This window comes from Nicotiana tabacum, chromosome 2 (genome assembly GCF_000715075.1).
Source record: "Nicotiana tabacum cultivar K326 chromosome 2, ASM71507v2, whole genome shotgun sequence".
In the NCBI taxonomy this organism is placed as follows: domain Eukaryota; kingdom Viridiplantae; phylum Streptophyta; class Magnoliopsida; order Solanales; family Solanaceae; genus Nicotiana; species Nicotiana tabacum.
Genome location: NC_134081.1, coordinates 36,583,124 through 36,599,637, shown reverse-complemented (window position 1 = coordinate 36,599,637; position 16,514 = coordinate 36,583,124).

The following is a 16,514-nucleotide window of genomic DNA, read 5'->3' as shown; positions in this document are numbered from 1 at the left end:
TCCATGAGTTACCAAAATCTTTGTCTTCTTTGCTACTGAAAACGTCAACCCATTTACTTCTAAAGCATCTCGATTCCTCCCATAGTTGTTCTTGGCCTGGTCACTTAAAAATTCTCTAAGATGACCATTCTTCAACGACGCTCTACCTCTTTATGAAGATGCTGGCAGTCCCCAGTCCTATGGCCATGTGTTCCATGGAATTCACACCATATATTTGGATTCCTTTGACTAGGGTCCGACCAAATTGGTTTTGAAAATCTCCCCTCCTTGATGTTTCTCACAGCCGAAACTAGTTCCACCAAGCTGATATTGAAGTTGTAATCAAATATATGTGGGTATGTTGAATCACGGGACCCTAATGGCTCCTTTTCCTGCAAAGTCCTACTACTCCGACCACGATCCTCCCTTTTATCTAATACAAACCTATCCGATGATTGAAACCCTTTATTTCCACACCCATCATCCCTTTCATAAGGTTGAAAATGACTCTTATAAGAGCTCCTGGACTGCATCGAAATCAATTTTAAATTTATCCTGATTTCAATCATAATTGTGCCCTTTGGAAGACACTGAAGAACTCAACTGATCATCTTCGATTCTGATTTTTGATTCTTAACGGTTATGGACGTCTACCCATGTGGTCGCCTGAAACTCTAACAAGATTTTCTCAATTTCCTGGAGGCATCGAAACGTAAAGGATTAAGACCTCATCATCCTCTCCTATTATCGAAATGAGGATGATGATACTATCGGCAACATCATCCTCTCCTATTAAAATCGGATGACAAACTCTTAAAAGAATTCAAATTCTCCTTGAGAAATTCTGAATATGTCAGCTTTCCAATCTTGAACTTTTCTAGCCTCGATATGAGCTTTAATAAAGGAATCTACAAGAATTTCAAAAGAATCAATTGAATGCTCAGGTAGAAGAGAGTACGATGATAGAGCTCCCTTCTCCAGGGTCTCCCTGAAATTCTTCAGCAAGACAGATTCAATCCCATGCGGTGCCAAGTCATTTCCTTTCATAGCCATTGTGTAAGTTGTTAGATGTTCTTGTGGATCCAAAGATCCATCATACTTCAGAATATCAGACATCTTAAATCTTTAAGGAATCGATTCCGGGGCCGCACATAGTTTGAACGGCAACTGTATGTACTTTTTTTAATCCAGCCCCTTCAATATTGTTGGTGCTTCCGGATCTAATCCATCCGGGTATGGAATTCTTTAGCATTTTGATCCATCCGATCATTAATTTTTCTCATGAATCTCATGAGCTTGGTTTTGTAAGGATCATTAGCGTTATTGCCATTAAAGAATCCACTACCTGCACCACCCTCGAATGACGTTTCCCGTTCTCTACGTTGTTTGTAATGTAGGAACACTGGGAGGTACCCGAACTCCCCCATTGGAGTTATTTGAAGCAACTGAAAGTGTGTACTTCAGCTCTGTAATTACCTGGCCTTGTCTCGAGAGATGATTCATGATTTCTCTTTGTCGTGCTCTCAAAACTATTACCATTTCAACAACAGGTTCATCATCTATATAATTAGGATTTGGACTTCTCATATGGCGAGGATTTCATTCTTTATGAACCGGAGTTGTCTCATCTCCTTCATTGCGGGTTTCATTGGTTGAATCATCACGCTCGAACACATCCTCACACTCATTGTTTGTTCCAACATTGAAAGAGTTGTTCACATCGTTAGCTTCCATATGTAATTTTTCTTTAACTAAAGAAAAGTATCAAACTTTGTTAGTAACAAATATATGGATCAAAGTAATAACACAATTGTCTATGCCCCTTGGTGGGTGCCAAACTGATTACCCGTAAAACGGTACAATTAAATTTGTAACATAGTTTATAGATACGTGAATTAATTTGATCCAAGAGTATAAAATAATAATGAACATAAATAAGTTAATTAAAGTAAATTAGAAGAAAACACAAGCCTGACTATGGGATGAACTTCTGTGAAAGCTATAACAACAGCAATATGGAGTGGAGAATAAAGGAAGAATATTCTTTTATACAATAAGAGCTAGTTTTGCCTTTTTTGCATACAAAATGTTTCGTCCCCTAAAATGAATATAAATTCTCCTTTTTATAGCTCAATTTAGCGAGACAAGATACCCAAATCAAGCTCTTCTTTAATATGAATAAAACCCTTCTTGATGACTAAATAACAGTTGGGTATTAATGCAAAGATTCTTTGTAACGACTGCTCATTGAATGTTGTCTTTCCCAATCGATATCTTCCCTTCAGATCTTCGCCCTCAATTTCAATATCTTCAGAACATACTTAGCACTTGTCACATGTTCGTAACCGGTGCCAGCTATTTGCTGAAACATATCTTACTTGTCTTTACTTCCACATGTCTGTTACAAATCTGTATTACTATAATATAATATTACAAAACAATAAATTTCTGTAACATAAAACAGAAACAAGAAAAACATAAATAATATAGAAACTGCTTCCAAAGATTCCCTTTTTCACACACTATTTCGACCGGGATCCAAAGATGGTGATATGTGAAAAAGAAGTCGTCGACTTTATTTGGGACCACATAATATGCCGGCTCGGAATACCAGCCGAGATAGTGTGTGACAACGGGAAGTAGTTCATACACTATAATGTTTGAGTTCTTCCAAAGCTTGTTGGCACTCTGGAGTCCACGAAAAGTTATTCTTCTTCCAAAGCTTGTTGGTACTCGGAAAACCTCGATATGAACCGACCCAGAGCGGATATGTTCCCAGTTAGCCTTTGAATGGCCTTGACACTGTCCACTACGGTGATATCTTCTATAGATTTGATTTTGTCGGGATTGATCTCGATTCCATGGTTGGACACCATGAATCCAAGGAACATTCTGGATCTGACCCCGAATGCGCATTTCTCCGAGTTCAGCTTCATATTGCATTTCTTCAGTATGTTGAAGGTTTCCTGCAAATGTTTCGAATGGTCCTCTGCTCGTAGGGACTTAACTAACATGTCGTCAATGTAAACTTCCATTGATTTTCCTATTTTTTCTTCGAATATCTGGTTTACTAGGCGTTAATAAGTGGCACCGGCATTTTTTAGTTCGAACGACATTACGTTATAGCAATAGGTGCCAAATTTAGTGATAAAAGAAGTTTTTTCTTGATTGCCAGGGTCTATCGGGATTTGGTTGTACTGTAATAGGTGTCGAGAAAGCTGAGTTTCTCATACACAGTCGTTGCATCGATCATGCGATCGATGTTAGGCAAAGGAAACAAATCCTTGGGGCACGCCTTATTCAAGCCTTTGTAATCTATGCACATTCTTAATTTATTTCCCTTTTAGGCACTACTACTATGTTAGCCAACCAATCCGGGTAATTAACTTCTCGAATGGAACATATTCTAAGGTGTTTAGATACCTCGTCTTTGATGAATGCATGCTTGACTTTGGACTGAGACCTCCTCTTTTGTTTAACTGGGCGGAACTTCGGATCCAAGCTTAGCTTATGAGTGGTTATTTCAGGCGGGATCCCTATCATGTCTAGATGGGACCAAGCGAAACAATCTACATTAGCTATAAGGAAATTAATGAGCTTTCTCCTGATCTCGAGAGTTAAGCTCGCACCTAGGTATACCTTCCGATCAGGCAAGTGTTCGATCAGTATGACTTGCTCCAGCTCTTCGACCGTTGATTTGGTGGCATCGGAATCGTCAGAGGTGATGAATGACCTAGGAACTCCGTAATCATCATCCTCGCCCGCTTATTGCTTCTCCAGCTCGGTCAGGGCCGATATTGGTGATTGCTATTTAGCTTCTTCCTTCCTAACCGGCTTCGGGTTCTTTAATGTCAAGAGTGCGGACATCGGGATCACCTCATCAACTGCGAACATTTCTTTTGCGGTTAGTTGCCCTCTGTAAAGCGTCTTGATCCTTCCTGGTGCAGCGAACTTCAATGTCTGGTCTAGTGTCAAGGCTATTGCCCTCATGTTATGAATCCATGGCCTTTCGAATAGGGCATTATATCTCATATCCCCTTCAATCACGTAGAACTTCAGTTCTTGAATGGTCCCGGTGGTGATCACCGGTAGGGTTATCTCCCCTTTAGTAGTATCGCATGCCATGTTGAATCCGTTTAAAACCCAAACTGCAGGAACCATTTTGTCTTGGAGACCCAACTGCTCTACAGCCATCGATCTGATGATATTGGTTGAGCTACCTAGATCAATTAACACACGCTTAACTCAAGATTTATTTATGAGTACAGAAATTACCAGTGCACCATTATGCGGTTGCATGATGCCTTCAGTGTCCTCATTGTTGAAAGTGATGGTCTCCTCCGGCATGTAATCTCAGGTTCATTTTTCCCTTATTATAGATACCTTAGTGCGCTTTAGCATTATCCCATGGGGGACGTCGACTCCACCAATGATCATGTTGATGATGTGCTGAGGTTCTTCGTAATCGAAACCATTTTTACTCATGAGTCCCCGGCTATTGTGGCCTCGGTCACTCTTTTTTCATTCCTCGCAGGGTTACGTCCGGATCCGCTACCCCTTCGATCTCCACTATACGGTTGGTACCGATCTCTGTTCTGTCTTGGTTGATGATCGACGACTCTTTTAGACCTGTCATTAGTTCTTATGGGATACACGGACCCGGAGGGGGCCCCGAGGTGATCATCCTTGACTCTGATTTTTTATTGGTAGCTGTTATGGACGTCGACCCAAGTCACCACCGGGTACTCTCTGTTTCAGTTTGAAAAGGTCTGATTTTCTGGTCTCGACCTTGATGGCCCCGTCATGAGCTTTTATGACGGCATCTGCAAGCATAGCTAACGAATCAATGGAATTAGGGGGTAAGTTGTGATACCATATCATTTCTTCTTTCTACAGGGTTTCTCCAAACTTTTTCAGCAAGACCGACTCAATTTCGTCATCTTCTAAGTCGTTTCTCTTGATGGCATATGTGTAGGAGGTCATGTGTTCATTTAGATCCATGGTCCCGTTATACTTTGGAATTTCGGGCATATGGAACTTCTTCGGGATTGACTTTGGTGCCGCGCTCGGAGGGAAAGGCTTTTGGACAGATTTCTTGGAATCCAGTCCTTTCAATATCGAGGGTGCTCTTGGGAATTGATCAGCCCTGGTGTTATAGGTCTCCACTTTTTTGTCGTTGGCTTCGATCTTATTTTCCCCCGATTCCACCCGCTTTGTCAGTTCCTCAAGCATCTTTATTATTCTGGGGTTTGTCTTGGGTTCAACTTCACTTGGCATTTTTGTAGTTTGTTCATTTCTTCGGGTTTTTTCCCGAGATGGTTTTGGCTCAACTCTTTTGGGAGTGCGGCTTTTGTTCTGCAGTTGGGCTATCGCCGCATGTTGAGCTTATCATATTTCGAAGATCACTCGTAAATTGATCTCATCGCCTTCGTTGTCCTGCGTACCCAGGGCTATTTATCGGGCTTCTCCACGAATACTATTCTCGGGGTCGGGAGGTAAGTTTGCATCGATGGCCATATGTGAGTTGGCATCGATTGGGTCCGCGTCCGGAACTCCGTTGGGGTCAACAGGGGGCACCTCGTTGCTGGGCAATATATTGTTTTTCTCTCCATGGTGGCCAGACTCAACATCAATGTTCAAGTGAGCAGGTGGAGTGTTTTACATTCTTAAATTGACCTGAAATTAAAATCTCAAAGAACAAACGTAACACAGAGTGCGTTATGGAAATTTGTATCAAATTACCACTATTATCCTTAGCCCCACAGCGGGCGCCAAACTGTTTACCCTAAAAAAATGGATAACAATTGAATTTATATATGGTTTTATGGATATGTGGATTAACTCAATACAAGTGATTCTATGACGTTAGATTAAGCAAATAAAAGATGTAATTAATGACCAAACCAATGATAAGAATGAGTACGAGCTTGGTTAATGCCTTAACGGGTAACCTGCCTTCGGCTCCGGGCTTGCACTTACGAAGAACTTTATGAACAAAAATAAGAACTTTAAATAACTTTTAAAAATAGAAAGAACGGAAGTATATTGCCTTGGTATGCGTGTTACAATGTGTCTAATGAATAATAAACTTTTCCTTTATATAGTAGGGGAGTTTTACCCTAGGTACAATCCTAAGAAAGGTAAAAATCTTCCTTTTTGCTAATCACTGATTTTCTGCCGATACAGGCCGAGATTCACGCCGTGATATCCGGTTGGGCACGTACATTACGACCCTTTGTTAGTCATGTGCAGTTGTTTGGTAATGTTCTCCGAAGTCATGGGACTCGAACCGGACCCGGAGGACATGGTCTCGATGCCTCCGATGGTAGATGTTTCGCTCAAGCCCCTATATGAGGGGCTCCTCACTCTAATTTTGATTCCTTACAGTCACGTCCCTACTCCATTTGCCTCACCGAGAAATCAGGGTGCTCAGTAGGCTCAGTTTTACCCGTTTACAGAATCAACAAAGACGGACGATGGGAAGCTTGTGACCTATCTCAGAAAGATTTGGCCCGTCGAAGAATCAGAGGAAACAATCTATTAAAAGTCTAGAAATTTTGTTTGTAGCCATTGTGGTAATACAGGTCACTCGAAATGGAGTTGCGATGAAATTATTGGCTATCCTGAGTGGTAGTACTTCACAAATAATAGAAGAAAGAAGATTGTTGGGACAGTAATAACAACATCTATAGATGAAGAATAAACACAGCATATAGAGTATGTTACTCACCCAGGTATTATTTGTAAGGCTACTACAGTTAGAGCCCCTGGCAGCCGTTGTGGAGCCACATGTAGCTCCTATCGAAGAGCAGGTGTTTGATCGGGATGAGCCAGTTGGACCAGCTCAGGTCCTGAAAGTGTTTATCACTACCCCAAATACTTCAGGATGCTCTTGTTTGATTGGATGGTCTTATGGAGGGCTTGGCACATACTAGAGTACTTCATGTGGCAGCAGCTATTTCTCGAGCTAAGGAGGGGTATAGGCTCCCGCTACTCACACTCCTGAGCAGGTTGCTGCTGTTTATCAGATGCCCGAAGTAGTACAGGTTGGGACCTCCTCTCGTGGTTGTTGTTAGGCTGGTAGTAGAGACCACTATGTCTGAGGAGGAGCAAAAGAGGTTTGATTGGTTCAAGAATATGGGTCCTCCAGCTATGCTGGTAATACTTTGGCAGATGCACATGATTTCTTAGATGGTTGTAAGGAGATTATGCTGAATCCTGGTTTGGTGGAGTCTAATAGGGTCACATTCACTACTTTTTAGCTACAGAGGCCAGCCACGAGGTAGTGGTAGTCATATGAGCATAGCATGCCAGTAGGGTCACTCCCACTCACTTGGAGTCAGTTCTCATATCTATTCTTAGAGAAGTTCATTCCCCTCACGAAGAGGGAGGAGATGCATGTTCAATTCGATCACCTTCAACAAGGTCACATGTTTGTGGCAGAGTATGAGAGGATATTCACAGAGCTATATCGTCATGACACTTTTCTGATCCCTACCGAGGTTGAGATGGTGAAGAGGTTCATTGAGGAGTTGAATTTTGGTATCAAGATTTATATGGATAGAGAGGGGGAGACTAGTACTACATTCATTCTTGTTATGGACAAAACGCGTAGGATTTAGTGCATTCGGGGTCAGGGCATGGATGCTACTGTGGCAGGGGGCAAGAAGCCCCAATATTCTGGCAGTTTCAGTGGTACCTCGTTTGGAGGTGGGGATTATTCTGGGAGAGGCCATCCTAGCAGGCCAATACCTTCAGCTTATCAGCCCGCTCTTGACGCTCAAATTTAGTCTCTATTTAGTGGACTACCAGCATAAAGTTCCTATCGCACTCCTTCAGCCTAGGTATCTTCCAATGGGTACTCAGGTTATCATAGGTAGTCTCAGATTCAGAAGCCAGTCTCAGCTCGAGGTTGTTTTGAGTACGGAGAGGTAGGGAGTATCAAAAGGGATTTCCCAGACGTGGTAGAGGCGCAGCATATCAGAGTTCTCAAGTAGTGACTCCAGTTCCGGTTGCTACACCACCAGTCCCACCAGCTAGAGGGTGAGCTAAGGTAGTTAGGGGTCGTCCCAAAGGAGGGTCTCAATCATCCAGAGGTTTGCCCCGCTATTATGCATTTTCGATTAGACCCGAGGCAAAGGCCTCTAATACAGTTATTACAGGTATTGATTTGGTTTGTCACAGGGACGTATCAGTTCTATTTGATCTTGGTTCTATATATTCCTATGTGTCATCGTACTTTGCATCATATTTGGACTAGCCATGTTGTTCTCTTAAAATTCATGTTTATGTATCTACACCTGGTAGTGACTCTATTGTGGTGGATCTTGTCTATCGGTCTTGTTTGGTTACCATCGGGCATTATGAGACCAGTGTTAATCACTCGCTGCTTAGTATGGTGGATTTTGATGTGATCTTGGGTATGGACCGATTATCTTAGTATCATGTTATTATTGATTATCATGCTAAGACCGTGACGTTGGCTATGTCGGGGTTGCCAAGGTTGGAATGGAAAGCTTATCTTGGGTATATTTATAGTAGGGTAGTTTCTTTTCTAAAGGCTCAGCATATGGTCTAGAGGGGTATTTGGCGTATTTAGACTTGTTGAGAGATGTTAGTGTTGATACTCCTACCGTTGAGACAGTTGCAGAAGTGAGGGAGTTTCTAGTAGACCTACCAGGCATTGCCACCTTATAGGCATATTGATTTTGGTATTGAATTATGTCGGGCAATCTGCCCATATCTATTCTATTGTATTGCATGGCTCAAACAGAGTTGAAGGAAATGGAAGAACAGTTGCAAGAGTTGCTGGATAAGGGGTTCATTGGGCCTAGTGTATCACCATGGGGTGCGTTGGTGTTGTTTATTAAGAAGAAGGATGGTTCCATGAGGATGAATATTGACTACAGGAAATTGAAAAAGGTTACCATCAAGAACATGTATCTATTCTCGCATTGATGACTTATTTGACCAGCTTCAGGGTGCTAGGGCAATATCGAAGATTGATTTGAGATCGGGTATCACCATGTGTAAGATCAGGGCTTCGAACATTCATAAGATGGATTTTAGGACTCGTTATGGGCATTATGAGTTTTTGGTGATGTCTTTTAGTCTGACTAATGCCCCGGCAGCCTTCATGCGTTTGATGAACAGTGTGTTCCAGCCTTATTTGGATTCTTTTGTCATTGTATTCATTGATGACATTTTTGTGTATTCCCATAGTGCTGAGGAGCACGAGTAGCTTTTGAGGACTATGCTTCAGATTTGGAGGGAGAAGAAGTTGTATGGTAAGTGCTCCAAGTGTGAGTTGGATGGACTCGGTGGAATTCTATCGCTACTGAGATTAGGAGTTTCATAGGCTTGGCAGGGTATTCTTGCTGCTTTGTGAAGGAGGTTTCATCTATTGTAGCAACATTGACTCAGTTGAATCAGAAGGGAACTCTGTTTAGGTGGTCAGACGAGTGTGAAGAGAGCTTTCAAAATCTCAATATGGTATTGACTACGACTCTAGTTATGGTATTTTCCTAAGGATCGGGGTCATACAAAGTCTATTGTGATACTCTCAGGGTTGGTCTTGGATGTGTATTGATACAGGACGATAGGGTGATTGCCTATGCATCGAGCCTGCTGAACCCCCATGAGAAGAACTATCAGGTACATGATTTATAGTTAGCTGCTATTGTACACGCGCTCAAGATTTAGAGGCATTACTTATATGGCACATCTTGTGAGGTGTATATAGATCATCGGAGTCTCCAAAGTCTGTTTAAACAGAATTTGAGCTAGCGGAGGTGGTTGGAGTTGTTGAAGGATTATGAAATCACCATTCATTATCATCCGGGGAAGGCCAATGTAGTAGTTGATGCCTTGAGTAGAAAGGCAGAGAGCATGGGTAATTTGGCATTCGTTCTAGTTGTGGAGTGACTGTTTGCTATTGATATTCAGGCTTTAGCCAATAGATTCGTGAGGATGGATACCTCAGACCCTAGCATGGTACTTTATTATGTTGTGTCTCGATCGTCTTTGTTTGAGCACATGAAGGCTCGCTAGTATGATGATCTTCAAGAATCAACTCCCTCAAACCATCCACCTTAGGAACACAAATACATCCCTGAAGACTCAATACCCCATCATCAGCAATAGTTACATCCTTAGCACCACCTTGCTGCACCGTGTTCTTAAGGACAAGCAAGTGGAGATCATCAATGCGAGAATAGATATAAAGATGTATCATAATTTGAAGCAGCATTATTGGTGGAGAAGGATGACGAAGGACAGTGTTGAGCATGTTGTATGGTATTTGAACTGTCAGTAGGTTAAGTATGAGCATCAGAGACTGGGTGATTTGCTCCAAATATTAGATATACCGGAGTAGAAGTGGGAGCATATCACTATGGATTTGATGTTGTATGGGTCGGATAGACTAACTATGTTTGCATATTTCATTCCGGTCATGACTTCCTACACTTTTGAGTAGTTGGCTCTGTTTATCTTAGAGAGATTGTTCGCCTGCATGGTGTGCCTGTTTCTAGCAAGGCTGGGACTGGGTAGGTTTTCATTTGCGATTATGTGGTTGCATTTGCGAGAGGATCAAACTTCGCAAATGCGAAGTCAGTGTCGCATTTGCGACATTCCTCAAGGTTGTCAGGTGCCTCAATTGCAAGTCCTTTTTTACAATTGCGAGGGTTCGCAATTGTGAACCCGGGGTCGCAATTGCGACTTCTGCACCTGAACAAAAGACCGGGCAGACGAGGTTCGGCTTCTTTTTTTATATTTTAGAACCCTAGACTCGTTAGGAGGCGATATGGACAGGGAATTTTTATCTACAATTATTTTTTAAAGTTAATATACCACTAAGTTGGTTGCTTAGTTGTGTTTTTATTGATAATAACAAAAACAAAGAACCAATTACAAAGTGTCCGGAGGTCTTACAAAATAAAATAAGATAAACCATGAAAGTACAGAAAACCTATTACCATGATTGGGTAGTATACTCATCATCAGTAGTACATAATGAACTAAATCAAGTATAAGAATCTGAGCTATAGCAATTGACCAAGCTAAACCATTAGTGATAGTGTTCCAACTTTTCTACCAACTTTTGTCAAAGTGGCCAGGCTTTACGCGTGATTCTGAGTAAAGCAAACTTCCAGGCAGTCAATCAACATACACCTCCTGATGTCTAAAACAAATTCTATAACGTGCCCGTCCATAGAAACTTGCCAAAAGAGATGAAAATGAAATTGTCCAGCTTGGAACATGGTCATGGGCATCTTGATTTATCTTCAAAAATTCTTGAATGATCCCTGTATGAGTTAGAGGAAACCCAGTATATATGTCATCATGATTTGTTGTAGTACCTGAGTATGTCAAACAGATCCTCCACAATGCATTCAAAGTTCCCGCAATTGCATAGCAAGCCCTCAGCCCAGTGATACGAAATCTGGGCAGTGCACTCTTTATGCGGGCCTCTCCAATAATTGGTCTTCCATTTTTTGTACAAACTCTTAATTCATTGACTATCCAAGATCCAAATAAGCAATGAACATGACAAACAACAATGTATAATCTCCCAGGAATGCACCACAAGTTCTAGTAACATTCCATGCTACTTGTTTGCCAAGTTTGGTACTGCTTCAACTGATCAGTTGACGTAATGTGGAGTTGTAGTATGCAGTGGTTATGCCTCTAGGGAATGAGCATCAAGGATGCTAATACCACAATGTTAGTGAAAAACAGTTCCATTTTCTGTACCTGCAAAAAAAAATACAATGTTAGTGAAAAAAGTCTTCCTACTCTCCTCCCTAAGGATTTGAGTAGGAAGTTCAAAATGAGCCCCATATCTAGACCTTAACCCTTGTCCTTCCAATAACATCATCATTGTCCAGCTCCCCACATCTACACATACCATGCACCTCTTCTCCATATCGTTCAACATCATTAAACTTGAGGTTTTGCATTTCCCACCCTAATATAGGGCAATTGTAACTTGTCACTATTCAAGATCTTCCTCCCTTTAACATAATGATCAATAAATGAAGGAGCCTGAATCATTGCATTGCTATCCAATGTCAAATTAGCAAGGTGATCCGGTAATTGATTTCCTTCCCTAAGAACATGAGCAATGTCAACAACACACCTAGTTCTCAACTGATTGATTTCCTCCACCAATGTGATAATGTTCCATGGGGGTTACCACACTTCATCAAGAACTCTTTTAATCAATAAAGAGTCTGTCTCAATCATACAAGGAGGGAGATGAGAATTAACTATGTACCTTAGAGCATCAAGGATGGCTCTAGCCTCAACAATGTTATTTGTAGCCTCAAAGATCTCTTCTACCTGAGCATATATTAAATCACCAATACCATCTCTAATAAAAAATGCACAATAAGCCCTTCCATTTGTATCTCTACATGCACAATCTGTGTTGCATTTTCTTTTTGGCAAATTATACTAGTAGGCATGCCTAGTAGTTATTTTATTAATAATAATAATAAAAGAAAAAAAAAGAAACCACATAGGAAGAGTACAAAATAAGGGGGACAATAGTACCAGTAGTGTTGCCTATATGCCTTGGCTATATAGTCACTCCTCTGCGCCTCTCATTGCCTTATGATGGCAGCCTCATGTAGAGGATCATGGTATAGCTGCCGGCAAAGTCTCACGAGGGCATAGGACTAAAGCAACACAAACTGTCCAAAGGCATAGGACTAAAGCAATACAAATTGGGCTAAACCTTACCTTACTAATCATATCTTGGCATAAAAATAGCCTCACCTACTAGCATGCATGTAAAAAGTAAGAACTAGAAAGCACCAAATATTCTATGATCATCACAAAGTTTATAACATACTCTGTGATAATATTACAAATGACTATACTAACAAAGTGATAGAATAAAATGTAGTATGAATTAAAGTCTTGTCCCTTCTTGCACAAACTTGTAACTTCTTCAAGTTGTAATTCCTTTTCATCTTCTCCACACCTCTTCAAAATGTCTTCAAAATTCATGACTTCTTTTTTCAACGACTAGATCTCGTAGATGTAGTTGGGGCAGCTTGTTTTTGTTTTGCAACTCTCATTGGAAATCGCCTAACATTTACTTCCTCATTCAACTTGCCGTCCCAACTCTTCTTCCTTGTATGGGTCTTCTTAATTTGTCCACTGTGCATAGGTGATAAATCACGTTTTTTGGCTGCCTCTGCCCGACATTGTTGCAATATTGCATCTTCCTCTCCATCCTCATAAACATCCCTTCCCACGTTCACTGGAATTGGCAAGCTTTGATCAAGACCCTGTTTCATCAAGACATTCCCATCGTGCGTATTTGCCAAAGTTGACTTATTTTATTGTAGTTCTATGCCTTGTATCTTGTTCCTGTTCTTACCCACACGACCAGTGCTAAAAGCAGAAAGGTTTAGCGAGTTTACAGGTTTGGAACTTACCATCGCGTCTAGTAATTTTCTGTCCTCCAAAGTGATCAGTGGTGCATTTAACTCATGTTGCTGCTTTTCAGCCTTTGAAGGCAATATTAAAGCAGCTGACATGGTTGCATTTTATTGCTGTTGTCCAGCACTCGACAGTGCTGCTGCTAATTCCTGCTGCTGCTGCTGCTGTTCAACGTTTGAAGTTGATATTATAGCATCTGGCAAGTTTGCAATTTGCTGCTGCTGTTCAATAACTGATGGTATTGCTGCATATTGATCCTCCACAAAGGTAGTAGCTGATGTGATTGTAATACTCTGTTGTTGTCCAAGCCTAATTGGTGCTGTATTTTTCAATAGAGAAGCACCTGTTGTGCTTGTTCCTATATGCTGTTGTCCAGTTTTAGGCACAAAAACTGGTGCTTTTGCATTAAGTTTGCTGCTGGAACTTACTATCGTAGAGCTGCCAATTTTTGGCAAAGATGGTGAGCCAATGGAAAGCACACCCTCATCTTCACTATCTTGATCATCTTCCTCAGTCGAGTTCCCAGCATACTCATCACCCCAGTCCTCTTCATCATCATTCTCGCGTTGGTCTGCCCATAACTTAGATTTGATAATCGTCCCCCTCACATTTGCCTGTGTAATTTCGTTGTTATTTCTAGAGGACAACATCAACTGCCCTGGCTCACCTCTGTATTCACCACATGACTCCAAATATTGTGATGGTACTTCAAAAACGGAGGTGTTCAAAGTGACCATTGGTTGTTTAACCATATTAGTATTCATCATCATTGCATTCTGGGCCTCTTTGATGATTTGTTCCACGTGAGGGTTGGAAAAATGCAGTGTAGGAGTATTAGAACTGTGTGCCTTGCCCGTTAGCTCCTCTCGAACAATCAAATCTTTCATTAAATTTCCACTGCCTTGATCTTGTTTGCTACTGCTGGAAATTGGAATTAAATGTTGCTGTTGTTATCCAATGGCTGGAGATTGCCTAGATTTTATATTTGACTCATGATGAACTTGCTTCCCTTCCTCCCAAACATCTTCCAGAACTTGTTGATTCATCAAAGTGTCAAACGAGTTAAAAACAGAAATATTTCTTGCTACACTAGACTGAGTTCTGTGAACTGAAACATTGTTTTTGCTAGGTGAGGATTGTGTACGGTTTACTACTGTCCAATCTATTGTTTTTGATTGATCCAATAGTTGAAGATATGATGTTGGACCTGATGAGTTTTTAATTAAATCAGCATGTGCAGCTGTAGGTTGCACGACCCCGGCAGTAGCTCGAATACCATCTGTCTTCAATGCATCAGCATCCTCCAAGTTTGAACCTTCAGCAGTTCCACAATCTCCAGTAACAACATTTCCTTGCCACTTTCCTGTCCTTCCCTATTAGCATTATTAGCTTTAGAGGCTACTTTAGTAACCTGTTGATCCTCAGATTTTCGTTGGTTATTAGAAGTTTGGCCAACCCCTGCAACATCTGATCCAATAGCGACAACAACATCTATACGAGCTGCTTGTAAAGCTGATTCAACATTGGCAGATGTATCAACTTGTGCACCTGCTACTTCTGCATTATTTTGAACTGCTGCAGCTAATGCACTAGAATCTATCATCTGCTGAAGATGCCCATGTTTTTCCATTGCATTAACCCTTGCAGCATCCCTATTCAGAGCAGTAGTAGTGACAATACCTTGCACCTTAGATTTCCCATTTGCATTCAATGCACCAGCAGCCTGAGTACTACTGGACACTCCTGGCCCAGCTAAGTCCTCCTCATTCAAAAGTGCATAACTTGGTAGGCCTGCATCAGTTGACAAACCACCACCAGCTCGATCCTTTGCCTTATCAAAAGCTTGCACAACTGGATTCACAGCATTAAAGATCCTTGCTAAGGTTGTTGTAGCAGGAACATCTCGTGTAGATTTAGATGGACCCTTATCAATCGTTGAGGTCTCACATACTGATATACCATTAGCTACTCGACTCATCACCTTCTCATTGTTCAAATTAACAATTTGTTTTCCTCCTTCATTTTACAAAACCTGTTGCTCGACCAAAATTTTTTTTGTTGCTTCATCAACCAGCTTACCACATGCTATTACCATAGCTCTTTGATTCATTCTTTTGGCATTCAGATAGTCCCTAGCATCACCTTGTAACTTGTCAAAATTGAACCTCTACAACAGGCAGATTACTGCCAACTGTTACTTCCTCTGCCCTCACCTCCTTTCCTGCTTGTTCCTTCATCGAGGAAAAGCCCAAAACCATACATGATCTTTGGCTTTAGATTCAAAGTCATACATATTCTTTCACATGGAGCACTAATAGTACATTTACTTTAACAAAGTGGTGCACTTTTAGTCATAACACTAAAAAAATCCCAAAAACATACATTATCTTTCGCTTTAGACTCAAAGTCATACATATTCTTCCACATGGAGCACTAATAGTCCATTTACTTTAACAAAGTGGTGCACTTTTAGACATAACACTAAACACATTTTAATTTTTAACAGAAATCTAAGATCTGACAAAACATCTGTTCTCTTTATTTTCTTGTTTACCGAAAGAAATAAAGATGACAGATTTATCTAGATAGCAAATAGTAAATATAAATAGAATTTATTTATTATTTATCTATTTACTATAGGTAAAATATACATTTTACTAAGAAATGTTAAACACCGTTAATTTTTATTTGCAATAATTTTTATCTAGATAACCTCAAATGGTATCTAGATTTTTTATTATATACATAATATTTACTATACGTTGACATAAAATAAATATACGTAAAATCATTGCTGAGAATAAAATAAATTTTATTACTAAAATAAATATACGTAATATATATTTATTAGATTTTTTTATTTTATGGGAGTCAGCGTATAGTAAATAAACATAAAATAAAAATAATACGTATAGTAAATAGATAAATAGTAAATAAATTCTATGTATATTTATTATTTGCTATCTAGATAAATCTGTCATCTTTATTTCTTTCGGTAAACAAGAAAATAAAGGGAACAGATATTTTGTCAGATCTTAGATTTCTGTTAAAAAATAAAATGTGTTTAATGTTATGACTAAAAG